The 23,153-nt window shown below is 35.0% G+C and overlaps 1 protein-coding gene across 7 annotated transcripts in view; it reads left to right on the top strand.

Moving 5' to 3' along the window:
• The window catches only part of LOC124642738 (transcription factor EB), a 121,923-nt gene that overhangs the window by 52,595 nt on the left and 46,175 nt on the right, over positions 1–23,153 (top strand). The window contains exon 1 of one of the 7 annotated variants that reach the window (XM_047181358.1): positions 18,686–18,809. The exons of 5 other annotated variants lie outside the window; for them this stretch is intronic. The gene's annotated coding sequence lies outside the window, so the exon portion shown is untranslated. Of the gene's footprint in view, positions 1–18,685; positions 18,822–23,153 lie in introns of those variants that run through there. One more of the 7 variants, XM_047181354.1, reaches the window with a different exon arrangement.

Raw genomic sequence — 23,153 nt, 5'->3', positions numbered from 1 at the left:
TTTGTCACTGGACCTTAAAATGTGAAAGGATACCTAACTCTACATGCACCGGATTTTAACAACGGACAAATTATTGCTCCAACAGCTAAGGTTAACTCCCCATATAAGGAAAACTTCAAATATACTCAAGCATAAAGAATTTACTATATAGTTTCTTTTACTAAGCGATTGGTTTGTATTATCCTGCCTGTCCTTAATGTAGGTCATTTCACATATGGAAATAATTTGCAGAACTTATGAGGAAAACGTGTTGAGCTAAATAAATATGCTTGATAGACAGATGATTTAGTCTAGATATACATAGGTGTGTTATTCTTAATTGTGTTTTGTCTGGCGTCTGGCTGCCGGGATCTTAAACATAAATTATTCTATATGAGCTATGGCTAAACTCACACATCCATCTTGTGATGAAAAAGGACTATATAATATTTATATCTTAATCATATGATCGACTTGGATTTCCCCTGAACCACCTGCAATAGTTTAATGTATGTTAATATCTAATCAAGCTTCCGCAATAGTAAATCGAATGCAATATTCATTGCCGATTATGACAAACTGTTGATCCACATGTATGTATCATTCTTTACTAAAAGTAATACAAACGTAGCGTTGACCGATTATGAAATCTAGTTTGATCCAGCAGCTGAGTTTCAACTGACCGCTCTTATCAATACACATCCTGCTGAAGATAAAATGAAAAATAACAAATTCGAATCCTGAAACATTACAGATGTTGTTTTAGCAGATACTATTATATATGAAACAATGTCAGATACCGGTTTTGATAGCCATCCGCTTTGTACCCGATATTTCAATGGAAGTGGACGCGTTTTGATCGAGGACTGATTCAACTATCTCTCAATTAAGTAGAGTACGTCTCGTTGACACATCTGCGTCTGTTATAGATTTCTCTGGATTTTTATTTGTCATCTTGTTACTGGAACAATTATTGTCGCCTCTTGGAAACAATGTGTAAGTCTCGAAGATTGTTGATTGTTATTTGTCCTTATGCCTCCTGACAACCAATGATTTAATATGTGAATATTTCGTTTATAATATGTAACTACTGAATTGAACATAAGTGATACAAACGTTTGCTGTCATCCTTAGTATCCAACCCATTATCTTTTTATGCACATTTGTGCCGACCATCACAAGCTAAGCCTTAATCAATACCGAAGTACTGCAAACAATTTGCATTAAGATATCGATTTTTTATCTCGATAAAAACGTACAGCAGGTTGTTAACCCGTCTCTCAATATATGAACGTCTAATTTCAATCATGCGTATGATTTGCCAGTACGACTCCTTAGCAGTCACGTTTTGTGACCGGGAGCTCTGAAGAAGATTTATGCGTCCTGCTAATTTACCGTAGTTGGGGATATAAGTCGTTCTTGTTTTGTCGTTTCCACGTAAAACTAGCAATGTCACTCGATTGGTTAGTAGCTGAACTGTCAACTCCTACGCCGAGAGTTATAATTCTGATCCTCGTACAAAACAGGCGTTAGTTAGCACTTATATAGAATTGGAAATGAATAAAAGTAGAAGAACTGATGAAAATAAAACGTTAGGTCTAATTAAATTCCCATAAAAATTGCCAAAAACATTCTCAACATCTAACTTTAATCTTTAAATCCGTCGAAAGGCCCATTACGGCAACAATTTCAATATTAAAATTCTGCACGGATGTCAATGACACAGTTCACCCTGGCTGGCTGCGCGTACGCATGTCCTTGTGGGCGCTTTCGCCAAATACCTGAGCCACCATGCCGGTACCGTGTTGCGGAAAAGTCAATATCTTTTGTACAGAGTTGCAATCTTTCGATTGGTAACAAATTGTATGTGTTAAGAATGAAAGGTAGTTTGATTTTGATTATGTGTCCATTGTGTGGCATGGGAGTGTTGCATGGTATGGGGAAAGTGGCACTAGTAATTTTAATGGTAGCTTTAATAAATTGAATGTTGTATGGTAAATTGGACACGAGCGTTATTCAAAACATGATGCTGCTATTGCATGCAATGTCAGACCCTTGTGTTATTTGGTATTTTCTAAGACAATTGGAACAAACCCTTTGAGGAAACTAAGCTAGATAATTACTAAGCTTCAGAAAACAATTAAATAATATGAAACAGAAGATTTCAACATGAATAATCCTTATAATTACTATGTAATCCTCATTGAATATGCTAAACAGGATCTTAATAAAAATTAAACTAAAGCTCTAACGGAGTTAGTTGACAGGCAGCCGTTATTATCTGTCACATGTCATAGAATGAAACAGGTGCAACCAAGCAGGATTTATTGTGAAATGACGATTCTGATGAATTAAATGTTGTTATTGATGTTAGAAAAGGCTTTAGCACTATCGCATCCATTAATGGTAGAATAGACGATGGACCTTAATATAAAACATCAAGGTATCCTAAATATTTCGATAAATCTGTTGTCCTTATCAAACGTTAAACTTTTCTAGAACCACATTATACTGAAGTAAATATACATACATACGTTGTTCAATGACCACGACTTTTTATACCTACCGGCGCGAGTCACTTAACCTCAGTAGATACCATTTGTAAACAAGTTTGACATAACACGAATCACAGCTGATAGACATGATAACAGTACTTTTGGCGGCATTAATTACAAGTCTGTCCAAATTGTAATCATTATACTTCGGCCGTTCAGAGAATGCGTTCCTGACACCTATCAGTTAGTCACGACTAGTGATGGGCACAACATAACACTGAGTTCGTTACCGTTCCTTCAAAATGAACCGCCGCATTATTTTAAGATTATTTTCGTTTTAAATTGGCGGAATCATTTGTTTTATATTTTAGTTATTTAAGTGGAAACCAAAAAAAGGTAATATTCATATAATAAAATTGTTTTATTTATTCTTTGTTACAAGTACATTGAATTGAATGTGCGAACAGAATATTAATCAGACTCCGATTTGCTTGAGGAGGTGGTGTCTTCATCATCATCTTCGCCTACATGTATAATTATATTATTATCAATAACAGAATCAATCCTGATATCTCGGTCTAACAAAAGCCGGGTAATCAAATAAAAACAGATCGAAAACACTTGAAAAACGTGGTCTATGCGCACGAAACGACAACGGACGACTGTTTTAGCGTCACAAAATGGCGGCCCATAACGCCATTTGGGGTTACCATTTTTAATCTAAGTATAAAAATGCGGTTTGGTCATAGTTTTATTTTTATATTTCATAAACGTTATAATTAAGTCTTATAGTCCATTATTTTCCAATTCTTAAAAAGAAAATCAAAACGTATTATTTTATATTATAACTGTATAAGAACAGATTACGATACTTGCCTGTTATTTTTAGCACAGCACTACAAAATATAAACCGCTGACATAACCTTGTAATAGCGCAGTATAGATTTAGAAAAATATTGTTTACCAAGTTATTTGACACTCAGTTTGGCACAAAATTATAACATTCATTGATTATTGATATAATAATGTTGTTTTAATGCCGACCCCAACATAGTTGGGAAAAAAGGCTCGGAGGATGATGATGAATGTTGTTTTAATGCTCCTCAATTGTTAAAACGGTAAACAACCAGCAAAAATATTTTTATCGTAACTGCAACGCCATTGCAAAGTTACGTCGTCAGTTCAATCGCGACGTGTCAGGAACGCATTCTCTGAATGGCCGAACTATAACATAATGTGATTGAATAATGTCGTCTGTAATTTTGTTATGATTCAACTTTCTAATACATGTTGAGATTGGTGTTCAGATTTTATAGGCTATTGTTATTTTAACCTTTGATTTGTATACGAAGGATGGTTATTGCTCTTGTAATACAAAAGCAATTTTCAAAATGTCAGTTGGAGCAGCTATTGGTTTCTTACGTGTCCTATGCGTGAGTAAGGGTAGAGAGAGAGGCTGCATTTGGGGTGAGTTACACTGTATAAACGATAGCCGAACCATTTTCAGTTTTCAAATCATTGATTTGGCCTAGGGGCTCATTGTATAAGGCTGGTTATGGTTTGGCTATCGTTACAGTTAAATAGTGCATTAAGTAATTAGTGACTATAACTGGTTCATAGGGTACTACGTATTTTCAGAGGTCTGCATCATTACAGGTACCTAAGTCTTGCAGTAAATTACACACAACAAACAATAATGCTGTCAAACAAGGTTTAACAATTACTTATATTAGCTTTCCAAAATACCATTTTGTTACATTCTCTCTCTTTTATTTCCAACTTCTACAAAGATTGTTTTATGCAATGTTTTAGTTGAGAACATTTCTGTGTAATTGCATCGACTGTTTGTTTTTTCTCGTAATTAATTATTCCAATCGCAGCATTACTGGTCAAGGGCAAACATGAAACGTTAAAACTTTTTGTAGTTATAAGAACTGCAATGAAAATGAAGACTCTAGACTGAAGTTCAACAGTACTGGTAATTTTACAGAAATTCAATCTAGAGCTGATAAGCAAAAACCTGATAAACTCGATTTAGATAATAACTATAGGTACATATACTATGATAAGTGAAGAAAGTTTCGTATGAAATAATAAAATTACGTCATATCTGCAACGAAAGATATTTTGTTATCCTGTAATGATCTGCTTGCTTAAAATAGTTGCTTTATCTGTCAAAAAAGACTGCCTTAGAATTGATTTAAGTGTAATCATTTAAAAGTGTATAAGTAACAGAGAATAATAGACGAATTCCATAGTTACCATTAGTAATATTAGTTAGTTATAACATGTGATTTATTAAACATTGTTTAGGAATATAAACTATGATCTTTACGATACGATTGTCGCGATAAAAAAACCTAGTGCGAACAGTTGCTCCTTTAAATATTGAACCGTAGTCACTCCTGGAGCCCTTTATGTACTAGGGCTACGGTACCTTTTTCAAATAATACGAGAATCCAGGTATTATTTCTCTTATTTCTTCATTTATCATTAACACGTTTATAAAAATCTTTCTTAACAGTTGACATCAACATGCTTAGTTATTGTGGTCTGGTTATACTTTCCTTTAACCTCACTGATTCAGTTATGTCAACCACAGTTACTTTTCCAGTATTTTGCAATATTAGTAGGCTTATTTTTTCTACTAAAACAGAATCTTGTATTTTCAGTCTCACCGAGCCATTGTCAAGATACGAAATTCGTTACATCAGCTTTTTGCCGGCTGCGATTAGCGTGACCTTTGCTCAATGACTGATTTCTGTCAATTCTTGCTAATGCAAAAAAGGATCTTTAGAACTTGTACTAATCTTGTAGTTATTTCATAAATCTAACAATTTGGTTATTTTGCCAATTGAAATCTTTTTATGAATGGCCATTAAAATTTTAATGGTGTTAAAACCTGTTCTTTGTACCTACTGTTTTGATTTGAAATACAATACGTAAATAACAAAAACAAATTGAAATGATAGTACTCAACAATTCAAAACTCATAAGCGAGTTCTGCTCTGAGATAAATTTAAAAAGATTAAGACTTACTTGCTCGACTTTAAAAAAGCCGGTATACACGATTTCTAGATTTTCCTGTACCATCAACATCTTAAGATTTGACGACGATAACCTTATAATTATTACTCTGACCTCCCAGTTTCACCCCGCAAGGACTTTCCTCTTTATATTTGGGTCACGGAAATCAAGTTACGTTGACTCTGAATTTGCAGATGCAACCGACTCGGCTGATGCATACAAATTAGAAAAAAACTTGCAGCTGGTACTCAGATGTAAGATAAGAAAGTAAGAATGTGTAATAAGCTCATGGGTGACTTGTAATAAAAAGCAAGGCTTTTGTTTGTTTTTTATAACATGCTCAACCAAAGACGGAGTTCCACTGGGTATTCAACCAGGCCCAACGTCATAAGAAACTTTTTTAAGATATTACATGTACCAGTAAATACAATTAGTACGTTAATATCGAATGCGTAGTTTTTTTATTCTATTGATGATCTGTCTTGCACACGATTCGTGTGAACCGCTTATTTTCAAGAATGTACTAATCAAGTTGCTAATTTTGTCACTTGTTTGGTTCAGTATACGAAGAACACGGTCCTAGTTTTTCATTAGTATGGTAGACGGTTAATTCTAACTAAGAACACGTAAAGACTATATTTCACACCAGTAAGTGGGTGGAAAATGACAGATATTATCCTTCATCATTTTATTATAACCGTAGATTAGAATTACACGTGTTAACTAAAGACAGAAAAACTTGGTTGTCAAGATCTCGTTTCGGTATTGGAATAAGTAAAACAACTCTGAATGCTTGCAAATATAACATCATTAAGTTACACGAATGTGAAAATGTATTCTTTCGAACACGTACAACTATTACGTATGCAGATTAGATAGACAGGTTTGCAGCGACAGGAAAACTAGAGTTTCATGTACTTATCTATTAATTTAAATAAAACAGTCACAGTTGATATTCAACTTTTTTCTTTCCAAAAAGAAATTGCGTGTTCATAATATGTTCCAATTTTTACATCATGATTCACTCAATTAGTGAAGTTTACGTTATTAGTTTAACCTACACACCGGGTGTTAAGAAGTGTTTGTTTTCACCGCCACTAAGTCTGGTTAGTATCACAACTGACCATACTTCATTTTAAACCCATAAATTATTTGAAATAGATTTCACTGTCAGCGGAAGCTTCAGTAACTTTTATAATAACTTCATAAGATGTATGATTCGATCTATGTAATTCTTATTAGTTAATCTGTATCTGTTATAATTGGTTCTGCGTACAATACCTTGTTATTACCAATGCCTGCTCCTCACGTTACTTACAATTATATGGATATTATTGCATATTAAGTTACCGGTACCTGTAATCAAGGAATGTTTACCATTGTTGCTAAGCGAGCCGACATTTGTATGCCATTTAACAAAATAAACAACATTACACAAGAAAGTAACTGAAACGACGAAGTAATTGATAAATAAAAGCAATTTGACTTTAATACGGTTCCTGCAATTGATAATAAATTACAAGTTAATTATGATAACTATAATTCATTATGATGTTGACGTATCAGTTGTACGCAGTGCAGCATTGGACTCGGCTACAAATCGTTTATCAGAATATTGTAATTACATTAACATTGATGGTGACGTAGTTACTAGAGTTTTTGATAAAATAAGGGGCGTTACTGCACGCGTCGCGCTCATGGCTTGTAACACATTGTTTGTCTTCACCCTTGCTCTTCTTGTCTTTTTTTCTATTATTTATAACTAATTTATCTTAATTACGTTTGATAAGCCGTGACGCTACAAAAAACATGGAAGATTTGTTGAATTATGTTATGATGAGTTTGAGTGTACCTTTTGCTTCATTAATTATAAAATTTTAGACATGACAATTGGCTTATCCTTGTATAGCCCAAGGTTTGAGAATTTGAAAAAATACACGTGTTATGAATATTATGGAGTTATTTGCAAAGAGTAATCATCAAAAGTTAGGTTTTCCCAAACTGTGGAATTGTAATTTCCGCTCCCTCCACTATAATGTGCGTCATTTTATGTTCATAAGTTCCTGGAATAATAATAATTGATATATCTCGAAAAAAGCGAGTTTAGTATTCATAATAAGGCAGTTAAGTGTAAAAACTGCGTTAGGTAACACTGACTCACAATCAGTTCGTGCGAAATATTTTAGCGCGTTTCCACTTTCACGTCCGAGTTTTGTCTGGCTTCGAAAATAGGTCTTGTAATCGTATTTCTTCAATTATGTTGCCATTTGTTTCATGACCTATCAATCAGTGGAGAAATCTCGCTCGCATGATGATTCCATTAAATTGTTATTCGATATATGTACACATGTATGATGTAGGGTGGGACATCATCCGGTCCTTTCATACGTGAATAGCAATTTAAATACATATCATTTACTATCCGCTTGGTTCCCCATTATTATATTTTCACTCTCAAATCTCACCAGTCCCTTACGTAGTTCTCAATCCGTCAATCTATCGTATCGTAAGCGACAATGTATCTGCGCACGCCATTGATTGCACAAAACAAGTGTAGTGTGCACCGCTACGGCTGCGCTGTCAACTGGCCCGGTTTCTTTAAGGTGAAGGTTCGATGCCGGCTCAATAACTTATAAGATATAAATAACGAGTGCTAGCTTTATTACCTCACTTCAGCTTCAAGCTGGCGAAATTACCGCCCGTTCCATTGCCAGGTCTGCAGTAAAAATATTATTGTCAACTTCAAGTCTATTTTAGTTGTTATTTGTATAATAATAGTTATCGTACCTACAGAAGATAATTTAAATCATCATTAATAATTAAATGGCGTCACTGAAGCTTTAATTAACAAATCAGCTTTTTATCATATTGATACAGCCAATTTAAATAGCGATCAATAATATTTAATTTACTTCGTCATAACGCACAGATTTGTATGCAAGGCTATAAAACTTAACCGTTGGAAATCCCTGCGTATGTTTTTTACCGAACCAAGTTCAAAGTTTTTTACTAAAACCGCCAATGTGTTTGATAATACTTCAATAGCTGTAATAAAGCTCAAATAAGCTTCTAATTATAGAATGGAAGATAGAGCTATCACCGTATAATGACACGATCTTTGATCGAATCGATAGTCCAAATTCAATCGATTTAATGATTATAAGAAAAATACTAGATGTTCTAGATGAGTAGATATGCTTCCTAGATTAATTGAATAAATTTTCTAGATAATTCCTCAGTAACTAGTCATTACTTTGGATTTAACATGGTTTTCTATACCTATGGGTAACTACAACATGACTTCTGATGAAACCCAAACGGCATTCTAAGCAGATGAACTTGAAGCGATCAAAAACAAAATGGAAGCTGTCATACGCAACGTTACACACATCTATCACACAGACATAGCAAAGGAAATATATTAAAACAAATCGAGCAAACTTGCATCGCGACCTGTTGCCCATGACGGGTTTGGGACCGTCAGTAACATATTGCGAGTCCGAGCCCCAAATGACTCCACTTTCGACGACCTTCGTAATAGTACTGTCCCCGATTTGCGGCGATCACTTGCGCAATGGTTGTTTGCGCACAATTAGCCTGATAGCGATTTGATACCACTGAACCAATTCATCACCAATAAATTTTGGATGGACATGCATTTGCATGAAAAGACTGCTGATGGTACTAGACTTTGAATAACAACTGTAGGTGTCCCCACTGACAAAGGCGTGAACAAAAATGCGCTCAGTGTTTGACAACAAAGTAATGACTCTTATCTTAAAACTAATGTTATATCGAGAATACACGACATATTATTGCACACTACATTAAACACGAAATATGTTATAAAATGACAACAATTAAGATAATTAAAGTTCATAAAATTTTGATTACCATGTTATTCATCATTAAAATGCCATCAATGGACGTCTGGTGGTTTCGTTTCATTCTCAAAAGAATTCCGCGGACATTCATTCATTAATTAAGCCATAAAAACAAATGGTTAAGGTCGTTTTGTTTCGTGTATTCTCAAAAAGAGTATCGGTGTACTTGCATAAGTGATAAACAAGGTTGAAGATTTCATTTTTTGCATTTTCTCTTGTTCTGTCTTAATCAAAATACCAAATGGATGAATATTAACGTTTGGATCTTAATCTTGATTCTTCTTAAGATTTCTCAGCGTCACCTTGGTCACTGAAAGCTATTGTTTCTGAGAGATGTAACGAAATTAATAAGTAATCTATGCATCGTCCGTGCCTTGCATACTAAACAGTCACCGTAACCTTGGTTTTGTTAACGGGCAAATTAGTTCCGGCGTAATGATTCCCTTCCATTCTGTCTTATTTATGATACTTATATTTGTCGTTGTAATTGCATGGCTCTAGAAAAGTCTATTCTAGCTTCGAGTAGAGCCCTATGTATTACTGTTTCTATATCAATGTTAGTACTGGTATCATCATCGTTTTCCTCCTTGACATTAAGTTCTACTGACTGATTGTCTTTTTTAACAAACGTGATGTTATATGCATTATAACATAACAATGTTCAAGACTAGTAGTGTAATTTGAATCGCGTCAAATTATAAAGAATCTTTTGTCTCCTTGATAACTGTCGAAAGAACTAGAGCTTCAGTGTTAAAAGTTATATCATTGACCAATAATAGTAGTTCAGTTGGATCACCAACGATACTCCATCGATTTATTAGAACGGACCACCCAGTAACAACGACAATGGTGGTCATCGATTACACTGTAAAACACATACTTAATTAACCTTAATCGTTTCCGCTTCTGAATTGATCAGTCGCGTCAAGATCACATAGCCACATATTTGATGGAGTAAGTAGTACTATATCAACTATTTCAAAGATTATAGAAAATAAGGAATCTGAATTGACGCGGAAACCGCGACCAGTATTTAAATCCTAACAATAAACGGTAAATGGAGCGATAAGCTTTGTTTTTACATGAATAATTGTTTGGCTTAAGGTCGGCACGGCCTCACAGTTTTTATTATAATTTTCAGACTAAATTTCAATAGTCAAGGATGGGCCTTTACTCTTAAGAATTTGTCACCAACTATTGTTGTAGCCATTTTTTTATCAATGGCAGCCAAGGCTGTTGGCAATGCCTTGCAAAGATTAGTTCAAATAATTAGTTGGAGGCTGTATCAATAAAATGCTGATTTAACAACAAATTACAGTTAATTGATAGGCTTTCCGTATGGTTCGTAGTAATTGATTTGATGTTATTAATAGTGAGAGAATAGTAGTGGGCGTACACGTGATTTAAGATTTCGCAGCGAAGTCACTTATGAATGAAATCAAACAAATTATAGATTGTGAAGATCTTTTAATCAGAGAATGCCCTGATAAAAAGATCTCCATAAATTACAATTACTATAGACTGGTAGTTGAAAGTGACAAGGTGAATGTAAAAAAAGGAGAAATGAACATGAAGTTGATAAAACTGGTCATACCATACCATACCATAAACCAATAAAAACTTAAACGCAAACAATTTTGCAATACACACGTTACTTTAGTTCCGATCAAAGTCACCCTGGAAACGATTCCGACTCACAAACACACCAACACGTGCACAATATGATATATGGGTTATTGTTCACATGACCTTCGGACGCGAAGCAGCTTGATCTGGACCTTTTCCTCATACGTCATCCTCATGATGAGCAGTCCAAAGTCTTAGCAAAAAGTTTTTATTGACAAGCTAATTGACCTTGAATTTAGCTTCAATCAAAATATGAACCCTGCTATAATTTAGTACGAAACATAATTAAGTCTGTACGCTATTAATAATGGAGCTATGTTTATCTCTGAGACGGATTTTGAAGAAAATTCTTCAGTTACATAATGTTAGGAAAACTTTGCTCAGCAACTAGGCCTTGTCACTGATGTGTGATGGATCACTGCAATCTGGCAGCCTGAAAGATAAGATAGTATACTTTATACAATACGGTTACGACTGTAACATACTCTTATGTTATGAAAGAACACGCACTTTTAAAATATTTTTAAATCTTCAACTATTGATGTCAATCCACTTTCGCTAGATCAAGAACCTGATATGACCAAAAGCCCAGAAACTTTTTTACAAGAACGTAAAATTTGCATCCTTTAAAGCATTGCTATTTGCAATCCCATTCACTGATTGACAGGACTCGACTGCAAGAAACTACAGTACTTAGAAGTAGACATAGAAGTAAGGGAACATACCTCTTTGAATTGAGGAATAAAGTTAATTTGTGTAATCTGATAACAGTACGAAGAAGGACTCTAACCTCTTGTATAAATGTGTACACAAGCAACAATTTCGTAAGCACTGGAGTCTTAACATCTTTATGTAAACCACCTTATCACGAACAGATGCAATCTTTGCCGATTGTCTTAAAAAATCTGTTGACAACCTCAAATGTCTGACCTAAAAATGTAAGATTAAACCCAGTCTGACTGATTACATGTCTCTCGTGACTCCTTTGAACGATAACTGCATCTGTGTCGAGAGTTATTTTGTTATCTCGAGGCTTTATGCAATTAAATAATTCATTAAGTTTATTATTTGCTGCATTTTTCCTTAATCCGTCATTTATCGTGACCTGTTTTCTGAATCATGTAGCGTTTAGAAGATATCTTATTGTCAAAAGTGGCACGTAAGTAACGTGTTTGTTATCCTGCGTATGACCGCTATTTCACCTATTGTTAGGTAGAAAATGATGATGCTGTCGATGAGATCTATCTAGGTAATACAAGCCTATATACCCATGATCCAGTTGCAAATTTCATCAGACTGCAGTATCAACACTGAAAAAAAGAAACCAGAACAATGTTCATATAACAACAAACATACAGTTGTATCTCACCCCATAAATTACAAAGATAGTGAAACTTCATAAGAAGAAGCGAACAATATGGCACAAGGCAAATATTATTTACCTGAACGTGAGGAGACGGCGCCTGCGCACGTGACGTCATTTCACGACTCAATACTATTAGATGACTGAGGTATGTCAAGTGTTATAGAAGTACCATTGTTATATAGATTGTCTACCATAATTTTCCCAGTTACTTTGGAAGATAAAGAAAAAAGATTCGATGGGTCCTAATAATGGCCTATAAAGTCAGAAAATGCAACAAGATTAGAAGGTGTGTGAAATGTTTAGAAATGACAACTGTAGGTAAAATATAAAACCAATAGCCACAAAGTTTGTGGTTTTGAAGAGAGAATACCTTCTGTAATATTTCCTGTTAGGTGTATTTAAACAACGTTGAATTACTAGGAAAAATTGCTAGCTGTTTATTAGCTCGTTTTGCATGAATTGTTCTGTATTATTGTTAATATCCTTTTTCATATTTTATGGAGTATGGAACTCTAACTCTTTGTATTGCTGTTTCTCTATCTTTATCAACTGAATTTGTACATGTTACAACATCCCTTTGATTCCCTTCGTCATCAACAACCTCTAACGTTATAATTGTTGCCTTGCCAGTAACAAAGCTTTCATTACCTTCTTCTATTTGAACAAACTCATTATGTACCTTAGCAAAATAACCAGCTGATATATGATTCTCTAATAATATTTATTACTTCCGCAAACCAAACATAAGTTGACAAGCTCAGCAAACATTAACGCTATCATTTATCGCTTCTCTTGACACATACATATAGAACTACTTACTTTAATATATACATATTTAGGAGCTCAGTGCAAGTAAATACTCCATTATATTGATTGGACTTAAATCTTTTACGATGAAATACAACCGGATCTGTCTGTATTTTTTGAGGTTCTGTGTTTTATACTTCATTCTTTATGATGTGACGATATTCTGAGACACTTGAAACATTTTTGATTTGATGTTAGAAATCACAGTTCTTACAGGTTTAACCGTGTTAAAAGCTAAGAAATGTACAATCAATACAGGAAAGATATTGGCTTATGCTGACATGTAGTTTTTACCATTCTCAGTGTGTCCACTATTTCCGAAGTCACTCCATTACTATATCTACTTTGAACAGACAAACAGACACACCGTTTTACACTATACATATCACAATGGCGGCGTGAGGTACCGTTTCACGTACTTATGTCACAAACGTGACTACATTTAAAAGGTTTTCTAGTTTTGCTAAAGACTTGTTATGTCATAAAATATGTAAAAACTTCTTTTGTACACTCAATAAAATAGACAAGTGGCAAAAAAGTTAAACCTTGTTGCAATATAACTATGATTTAATTTATAAATATGAATAAGTTGTTTCTTTACAATACAATCTTCGGATTTACAAAAGCAAATTATAAATGTAAAAATCTAGTCAGTAGACACTTTTATTATCAAAAGCCTAATGCAATAAAGTGATTCTAACTAGTTTCAGTTAATTGTACAAACAATAACTAGACAGTAATTTAAAAAGCAATTAATTTTATTATAGAGAATGTCTATTCCTGATTCAAGGATGAAAATCGTGTTGACAATCACTTGTGAATCAATGATTTTCAGCCAAAGAAAACCAATAATACTACATAGAAAATATGCAAATTATACAGAAGCTTTAAACTAAATTTGGGACATAAGATAAAAGAGGAATGGCATGGTACACAATGGGACAAGTCCTTATGCAAAATTAGATAAATATCATCATCACCAGCAGGCCTCTTCTCATAAAGAGAAGGAATAATTTAGAAATATCATGATGATGTCCTCCTAGCCGATTATCGGCTACGGCGGCTGTTCTCATGTAAGGAGATTAGCCAACTGCGCAGGACATATTATAGTGCAGCGGTTCCCGAATTCTTTTGGCTTCGGAACCCTTTTCGTCTCACTTTTTTCGGCGGAACCTTAGCTTAAGAAGTAAACTAAAGACGTATATACACTTAAGTACGGCTCGTAGCGCGTGGTAGCGCACCAAATGGTTATATGGTTAGAGACATATCCATTATACTCGGGCGTAGCATGGCCACACGGGCCAGAAAACAATTTAGCCGCCCTTGACTTTGTGTATTATGTGAATAGTTTTCAGTTTGAAGACTGACAAAGTAAACGCAAAAAGAAATAGATTGGGTTTGTACAGGTGCGAGCGCGATTTTTTTTAACTAAAAGAAGAAGTTCCAAGCACCCTGTGGTAGCCGGTATCGCGAGCGAAGCGAGCGCGAATTTTTTTTAGTGTAAGTACCTACACAAAATAAACAAAACCACTGTAAATTAATAAGATCTCAAAAAGTACAATATCCACACAAAAAAGGAAATGCAAATGAATGAGTAGCTAGCGAAGATAGCGCTATTGCTTTTTCTGAACCAGAGGAATAAAAAATAAACATCAAAGGAAACCTCGACGGAAGGACGCGAAATTTTTTCGGTGTTGGATACTTGAGCAATTAAACGAACACAAAAGCATCACACGTAACATGGAGTCGCGAGCGAAGCGAGCGCGAAATTTTCGGATTCGCGCAGGTGCAAGAATTGGAAATAATGTCACACTTTGATTCATGGTACAAATAGCCACTAGAAATACTCGTATGCCGTGTCATTTCACGTCCTGTCAAATGTATGAAAACGTATAATCCTGGCGATGAAATAAGCCCTAAAAATGCGGTGATTTTTGGCCGACTCGCTACCTACTTTTGCCGATTGCCGAAGACCTGGAGGTATTAAGTTAATCTACAATTTGTAAAAAACGGAATTAAATTATCTGCTGCCGTGGCCTTCCCCCGCCACTTGTCGCGAACTCGTACTTACACTCCCGAGTGGTACCCACCTACATGGTGCTTAAATGGTATTTTGGAATGCAATATTTAAAACAATTTAATTGAAAATTAATAGTAATTTAATATTGTCAAAAGTGAAACGATTTACCATATGGAAATGTTGAATTTTCCACGGAACCCCTGAGGGCCTGTCACGGAACCTCAGGGTTCCGCGGAACCCCATTTAGGGACAGCTGTTATAGTGCACAAGCATTTGCGCAGACACAGGTGCACTCACTATTCCTTCACTCTCATAGCCCGATGGGACGGGAATGCGACACGACTGGAAAGAGATCAGGCGCAGGACCGACATTCACGTGCTCTCCGATGCACGGGTGAATCAATCACCAACTTCCAGGCTTTGGGCTGCTTTGTGAAAGTCTTCTAAAACCCGCAAAGCGATTTCGGCCCGACTCGGGAATCGAACCCGAGACCTCGTGCTCAGCAGCCACACTTGCGACAACTAGACCAACGAGGCAGTTAAAATATAAATATCAATATCATATTAAATGCGCTGATGATGATGATTTCCAATAACAACCAAGTCGTAAAACTTAACAGTAATATAACTAACCGGTGTCACAAGACATTTATCCAATACACAAATTACCTGATTATAATACTATTAGATAGACAGCTAACCTCAACCCGAATCCTTGATTTCTTCACGTGTGACAAACATACTTACAAATTGATAGTCCACGACATAAACGCACTTTTGGTGCCCAACGCTAACCGCTCGTATCACGATTTTCATGATTTTTTTATTTGAATATGAAAAAGGCAATATCGGATAATTTCACTTTGATGTTACAACATTGGTAAAAAGATATGAAGTTACTAGTAAACGCTTAGTTCGCTTTACTTTCCCCTAGAAATCTTGATTTCATGAACTGCAAAAGCATAATGCTCTTGCTGAAGCACACGTTATATGTCTTGTGAACTTGCTGGGGACTCTAGATCAAAATATTTTTTGAGAATAGTCAGTTGATAAGTAAAATGAAAATAATTTAATCAAAAGCTTATACAATTTTAACCACGATTACTAAGAATCTATCAAATACGTAACACAAGATGGTATCACAACACTAGATCTAATATGAACCGCACATGTTAAGTATAAAGATAACCCAAAAATATCGGCAATCATCGCACACAGTGATAAAGATCACGATTTTCATGATTTATATATTTACATGATAAATGATAAAAGTGGGTGAATTTCATTGTATTGCGCCATTAGCAACTATATTTAGGTTAATAGGAACCTTACTGAAAAGCGATTCACACATGCTCTCAGAAAATTTCACGTTTCAGGATTAGAAATTGGAACAATTCTTAATTTATTATTGTAGATGATGCTACATAGTAGATTGCAGTCGCTCCATGTAAAACACTGAAACTCAGCTGCATCCGGTTGAACTGGAACATAGTTCGGAAAGGACTAGGCACATTATGGTACAATTGCAGATCTAAGACTTTCAAGACTTTGTTAAAGAGCACGTGGCAAAGTAATTGCTGCAAGAATCGATCGTTCGTTGGGGTTAACAATGCGTGGCGTGGTCGGCCCGTGGATAGGTGGCCATTAATCTCTCTGGCAGCTGAACTCAAATAGTTAAGAAAAGTCTAGGCAGATGATGATATCATTGTAGATATGCAAAAGATTTTTCATGAAAAACTAGAAGCCATTTAAAATGCAGGCACCCCTATAAATATCGAGGTATCGGCTCGCGATTTGCGCGCACGCAGGCGTGCGTCGCCGCAAATAGCTCGCTATTGTGCTGTACGTGAATATTCATAAGCGCCGGATAAGGACGGATAATTGCCGTAACAGCTTGTGCTTATTCAATTTACTACGATCACGGATTTTCAGAAAATAGACAACAGATTTGACAGTTGATAGCTTTCTGCTGATAGGAGTAACTGTCTTTCTGAATCATTTTCTATAGATGCACTAACGTATCTTCAGTTGAATGTTTTACTGTATATTTGTTCTGGCGTTGCGGAACCGAGAATATGCGACACATTTTTCGTCAGATTTGTACCGTTTCTTGGTCATCTAAGATTGTTTGATGTACTCTTTATCACCACACTTCTCTTCTCATAAAATGCTTGCCACGCTTGGTCAAGGCGGATTGGCGATTTCAGACTTTACAGTCCTGGTTTCCTTAAGATGTTTTCCTTCACATTAACCCAGTCATTTTTACTGTTAAACTATGTTTGTAAGTCTGGCAACAAGACACGTGAATTTACAATTTAGGCACATCCTTCACCTGACTATCTCAGGAAAGCACGTTTGATGTTAAATGTGTTGGTAAGGAAACCAATAAAACTGGATCCATTAATATTAAAACCTCTTTAGCTTACTGTGAGACAATTACAATTATTTAAGATAAAGTACTGACAAGAAAAATCTTAATACTCCATGATTTACTCTTAATACTCCATGATTTACTATTGACATGCGACCTTGGGTTAACACTTCCATTACTTATGTTACATTAAACTATTGTATGTTTTATACCGATTTAGTTTTGTATCTCTGTAATCATGTTACGTGATTACAGCTATAATTAAATTCGTGATAAGGACTTGTATTTTTCCTGTGTTTTTTTTTTCTGTAAATCTTGCGCGTGTTGTTAGAAAAGATTAATGATTAGAGATGTGTAGTCGTATTGCGTTGTTTATTTTGTTTGATGGATGTTTATTTATAGTCGGTGCTTTAGCACCTAATGCTTCAATAGCCTTAGCACATAGTGATGTTGTGAAAGAATCTTCAGAATTATCCCAAATTCTCTCATCAGATTCAAATTTTAATTATAATACAGATACTATATGTTCTGAGACTGGAAGTCAGTCATCACGGTTAGTTCAAGAATGCCAAACACAAACAAACGCACAGCTAATGCGCCGAAACAAATATGAAATTCTTTCAGTACGCGATAAAAATCATGACCTAACATTGCTCATTTACAAACGTAAACAAGTACATAGAGTACCTAAACATTATTATTTGTACTACGGTTTATGAGAACTGAAGGAAAAACAACGGAACGTAATTTTACTACATGACCTTGATGATCTGTAACTATTGTCGCGACTAACTCATTAACACTTCGCAGATTTGCCGTTCAGTCCAATCATCAAGTATTCACGTGGTATTGAAAAAAGCAAATCAAAAAATCTGACAAGACCTTACTAAATTCGAGAACTGGACAAAAAATTTACCGACCTCAAAAAAGCAATCCTCATTCAGAACATGAAGCCTTTATCAGTAGTTGACAGACGTGCGTCCACTTGCACCGCCTGTCCTCGACTGGCGATACCTGTGGTTTATCATAGCGTTGACTTTTATTTGTGTTTTTTTTTTTCACGATAATGGCGACGCCGTAATCAGTCCCACTCGGGTTCTAAGCGTGGATCGACGTAGCGCATCTCTATGCCCATTCACTAGTGTTGTGATTTCAATACATGTACTATTTTACGCGAGTGTGTTTTTATCGTGTGTTTCGGATTTAAACGCTTCACTGGCTGGAGTCGCTTGTGGTATACTGAATGGTACATTATAATGAGATTTTGTTTCATCAATTCTTGTTTTGGTTGTTTTTACGTACGTGTTTAGGTCTCGTTAGGCTTAAGGTATTATTCAAAGTTTGACATGAACCACATGCTACTAGCTATTCTTTGTAATAACTTTTGGTGACTCTCCGAAATAGTTTTCATTGAATAAGTTGACCAGTGTTATAAAATTAACATTTGTGTCTGAATGCAGTATGACTGTTGACGCTAAAGCCCATTTAACTCTTTCCGTTGCTTTAGTTACATTTGTGGTTCTAGTTAACTTGGAATATTACATTCAGTTACATACACATTTAAATGGCACATGGCATAGTTCATTACAAAATGTTATTCATATCATATTTATCCTAATTAATACCCCTTTTTATTATGGAAACCGCTTCCGACTTTTTACTCTTATTCCATTCATGAATGAATTTCAAATTAAAAGATAAACTTACCATATTAGAGGTAAAATGTAGATCTGTGTTAGAATTCGTAATTCCATGAGACAAGATTTTTGGGCTAAAAAAATTTACCGCATCGGGGAGTAAATGAGGAACGTAGATTGTTGTTAGATTTCCTGCAATAAAGGAATGTGAGTATAAGCATGAATGGTTTTCACGCACCAACACGCAGCCTCGTATTGGCGTGATCTGTCACGGTACTTTTCACGCTCACTTGTTCCAACGAGATGGCACAAGATGGCGATGGCTTTTATGACATTATAGTAAAGTAAATGTACACCTGGAAATACCTTAACGAGCGAATAAATATTTTGAGTTTGGTGTTATTTACTGATCTTGGGACTTTTTGTTAGGATCGTATTTTGAGATGAATTTAAGTAGGATTCATTTAACTAGGATAGTAACTTTTATTGGAAATGAAATTAAAACAAAGTAGGAACCTAATAATTGTAGCTTGGTTGATTCATGGCATCAAGTGAAGACCACTTTTAAGTCACCTGAATAAAATGTGTGAGAAAAGTGATTTGAAACGCACCGCAATTTAACTTGAAAACATTAACAACAATAATTGTATAGGATTTCCTGTTTCAGTACCTAAGATTTACGACTGTAAGATTGGTATATAATATATTTATTACACCAGAAAAAAGCTGTTACACAAAACGGTATAATAAAGTCTGAGTTATTTAAGTTATTTAAAATTAACAGGGTGGTACTGAACATAAAAGATACATATGTATATCAACTTATAAAACGTGGTTTTGAGAACTACGGGTTTTAGTGTGGCCATCAAATCACCACCAGTATTTGGTCACACACAATAATAACACAAAGTTACTTTTTAAAACCACGTTTTAAAATAAGGTGGGATATTTATTAAGTTAAGCATCTACCTGTATGTGCAATTTTTTTACAGAACTTTCAAAAACTCATGAAAGAATTTCATGTTACTTTATCAACAAACCACATTTCCTCCACAAATCACAAATTAATCACAGTAACACTCTTATCACAAAACAAAAAGATATAACCTACTTATTAGTGGCCAAACAGATTGCAATCTCTATAATGTTCTGAATTGTGACAATCTTACAATCCTTGTGACGTCACAAGCTTAATAATAATTTATTGTGTGACGTGGCTGTTGGCAACACGTTGCCTATCTTCTGTTGTGTCGTCACTGATATCTTGTTTGTTGTGACGTCCAATGGGAATGGTCTTATTTATATTACTCCTTATGCATATGATCCTCCATAAGATCCATTCGATGTATCTTCGTACTCATCTTTGAAAACTCTTGGGCTACCGTGTGCTGCCATTCTTTGGTACATTACCTTTCCCTGTTATATTTGGTCTAGATATTAAAAAAATAACTTACTGTCAATCACAATTATAATTTAGGTTTCTTTATCCTGGTGCTTGAAACAAATGTCAAATTTTGATTACCAGATCCTTTAAAATAATAATAATAATGTCGGGACACCTTTTTCACACACGGTCGGTTAGCCCCATGGTAAGTTATTTATTAACTTGTGTTATGGGTGCTAACACAACTGATAAACTACATATAGCTACATATATACATATTTATAAATACATATCATAACACCCAGACCACGGCCAACAAGCATGCTCATCACACAAATGTCGACCGAACCGGGAATCGAACCCGGGACCTCAGGTTCGGCGGTCCGGCATGTTGACCATTGCGCCATCGAGGTCGTCAAATAGAAACTTGATCCTTACCGCTGTCTCAGATACTTTCTAACTAATTGCTTCTGAAAAATATGTTTTAAATCTTTGAATGATATAGTCCTATACATTAACTTCATTTAGTTTTTCAGAAACCTTGTCCATTTCATGGCTGTCTGTTGTTATCGTGTAATTGATTGCAACCTTTAACGTCTTTCGATACACGTAACTTAAGTGAGCATTACTAGATTAGAGCTGTGCTTACTTTTCTTAATTATTTCTAGAATATTACTCGGTTTTTATATCTCATTCATCGTTGGTAGTGTACGTAGTCTAGACCTTGATTTAAAATAAAGAGTGTCCACGGGGAAATTATTAGAAAAATGATCTTAAAAGAATCTGTTAATACATTGGCTTCTACATCTTATGCAAGAGATATAACACAAAACACACTGTTGCTTCATAACTAAGAAAAATGTGTAACATGTCAGACAAAGAATCCAGAGTAGGCTCAGACAAGACAAGTCTGTCTATCTACATAATAATCGATCGCTGATGCTTCTGCATAATTCTTGCAAACTCAAGCCTTCATAGTTAGGCAAGTTGAATATTTTTGCAAAAGCCGATGTGAATGTATTAGCATACAACGTCGTTGGCTGCTTCACGCCACTTATATCGATTTATGGAACTTTGGCTAATGGAGTTCCGTATGAGGAAAACGATAGAATCTTGGATGCATTTATGTATCTTTTATCTAGTAATTAGTTGTTTATTTACATATGCTATGAAACAAGGCGACAAGTTTGAAAGGAATGTAAATAAAAACAATGCTGAACTTTATACATTACATTTACTTTTTATAAAAGTCCGAGAAGCCGAAACCAGGATAGCAACAGCACCAATGAGTATCACTGACGTTTCTCTCTACCCGTTAGTGACGTCACTGCGCAAAAATATGTGTCAATGTAATAAACTGATCATATAGTACCCATTGACATTCGTGACCATCATATTACTGACTAAATCGTGCCACGGAATTGGTTAGATAATTTCAGGGTTCCAATTCAAGCCGATGACGTCGATAAAGTAAACAAAACTGTCGTAATACAGGTTTAAAGTAGAGAGAGTATTATACACTTGAAAAGCAATAAAATGTGATGTCCTTTATTGGAGTGTTGTAATAACTGTGATTATAAAGCTTTCTAGTAATGAAGTGATAACGGTAGATGATATAAACCGAATGCATAACGCAATAATACTTGATAAAGCAAAAGAAAATAAAATGACACTTGCAAAGAAATGGACAGTATGGTTTTACGAAGTAGCTGAACTAGCCTAGATAGAATTATTCATAATTTCGCATATACTGAACCACAACTACAAAGTCTTGTTGTTTTAAATGTTAACAATTGTCGTGGACACCATTGTTTTTTCTGGTGACGTAATTCCGAAACGATGTGACGATCAGTAGCCTCTCCTTGTTCGTAATTATTGTTCTAATTGCTGTTCGCCACTCTTTAAGTTGTTACACTTAATTATTATAGGCCGGGCTCCCATGGCAAGTGTTTGTTTTCGACTCATTACTAATTAGCGTTTTGTTTGATACAATTGCACAAAGTCAACCATTGTTGAAGGACAATCGTCAAAATTACCCAACAATATTTTTTGTATTCTTTTTTTGCGTACCACAGAGGGCTATTAGAATTAATATCGGTGACGCAGATGCTCTTCAAAGACCTTAAACTATATCTAAAAATACCAGTCCCAAAACGGGTTTGAATGTCCAAAAATAGACCAAAGAAAATGTAACTACTGCTAATGTTACTGCAGAAAAAAACAAAAACAAGTTCGTATCCACTCCTCACAGTTAGGCAATTATTGCGTAACTATTTTGTAATGAGTAGTAATAGCAAACTTTTTAGTGACACACAAAACATGGGTATCGGTAACTGTAACAAGCACGTTTACTAACACTCTCAACTAATTGAACCTTTTAAGAAAGTTTTTAACAAGTTTGTACCTTCAATAGCCAAGAAAGAAGACGAGTTATTAATGGAAGGTTCAGAGATAGGGTTGAAATCTAATTAGAAAATCTGATGAATTCCTTTTAGCTATCATCATCTTAGAAAAATATTGATATACTTTATAAATATAACAAGTGACTTGTGAACAC

The sequence above is a fragment of the Helicoverpa zea genome, chromosome 25 (assembly GCF_022581195.2).
Source record: "Helicoverpa zea isolate HzStark_Cry1AcR chromosome 25, ilHelZeax1.1, whole genome shotgun sequence".
Taxonomy (NCBI): domain Eukaryota; kingdom Metazoa; phylum Arthropoda; class Insecta; order Lepidoptera; family Noctuidae; genus Helicoverpa; species Helicoverpa zea.
Note: the sequence above shows the minus strand (reverse complement) of the source record. Positions and strands in the feature narration are given on the sequence as shown.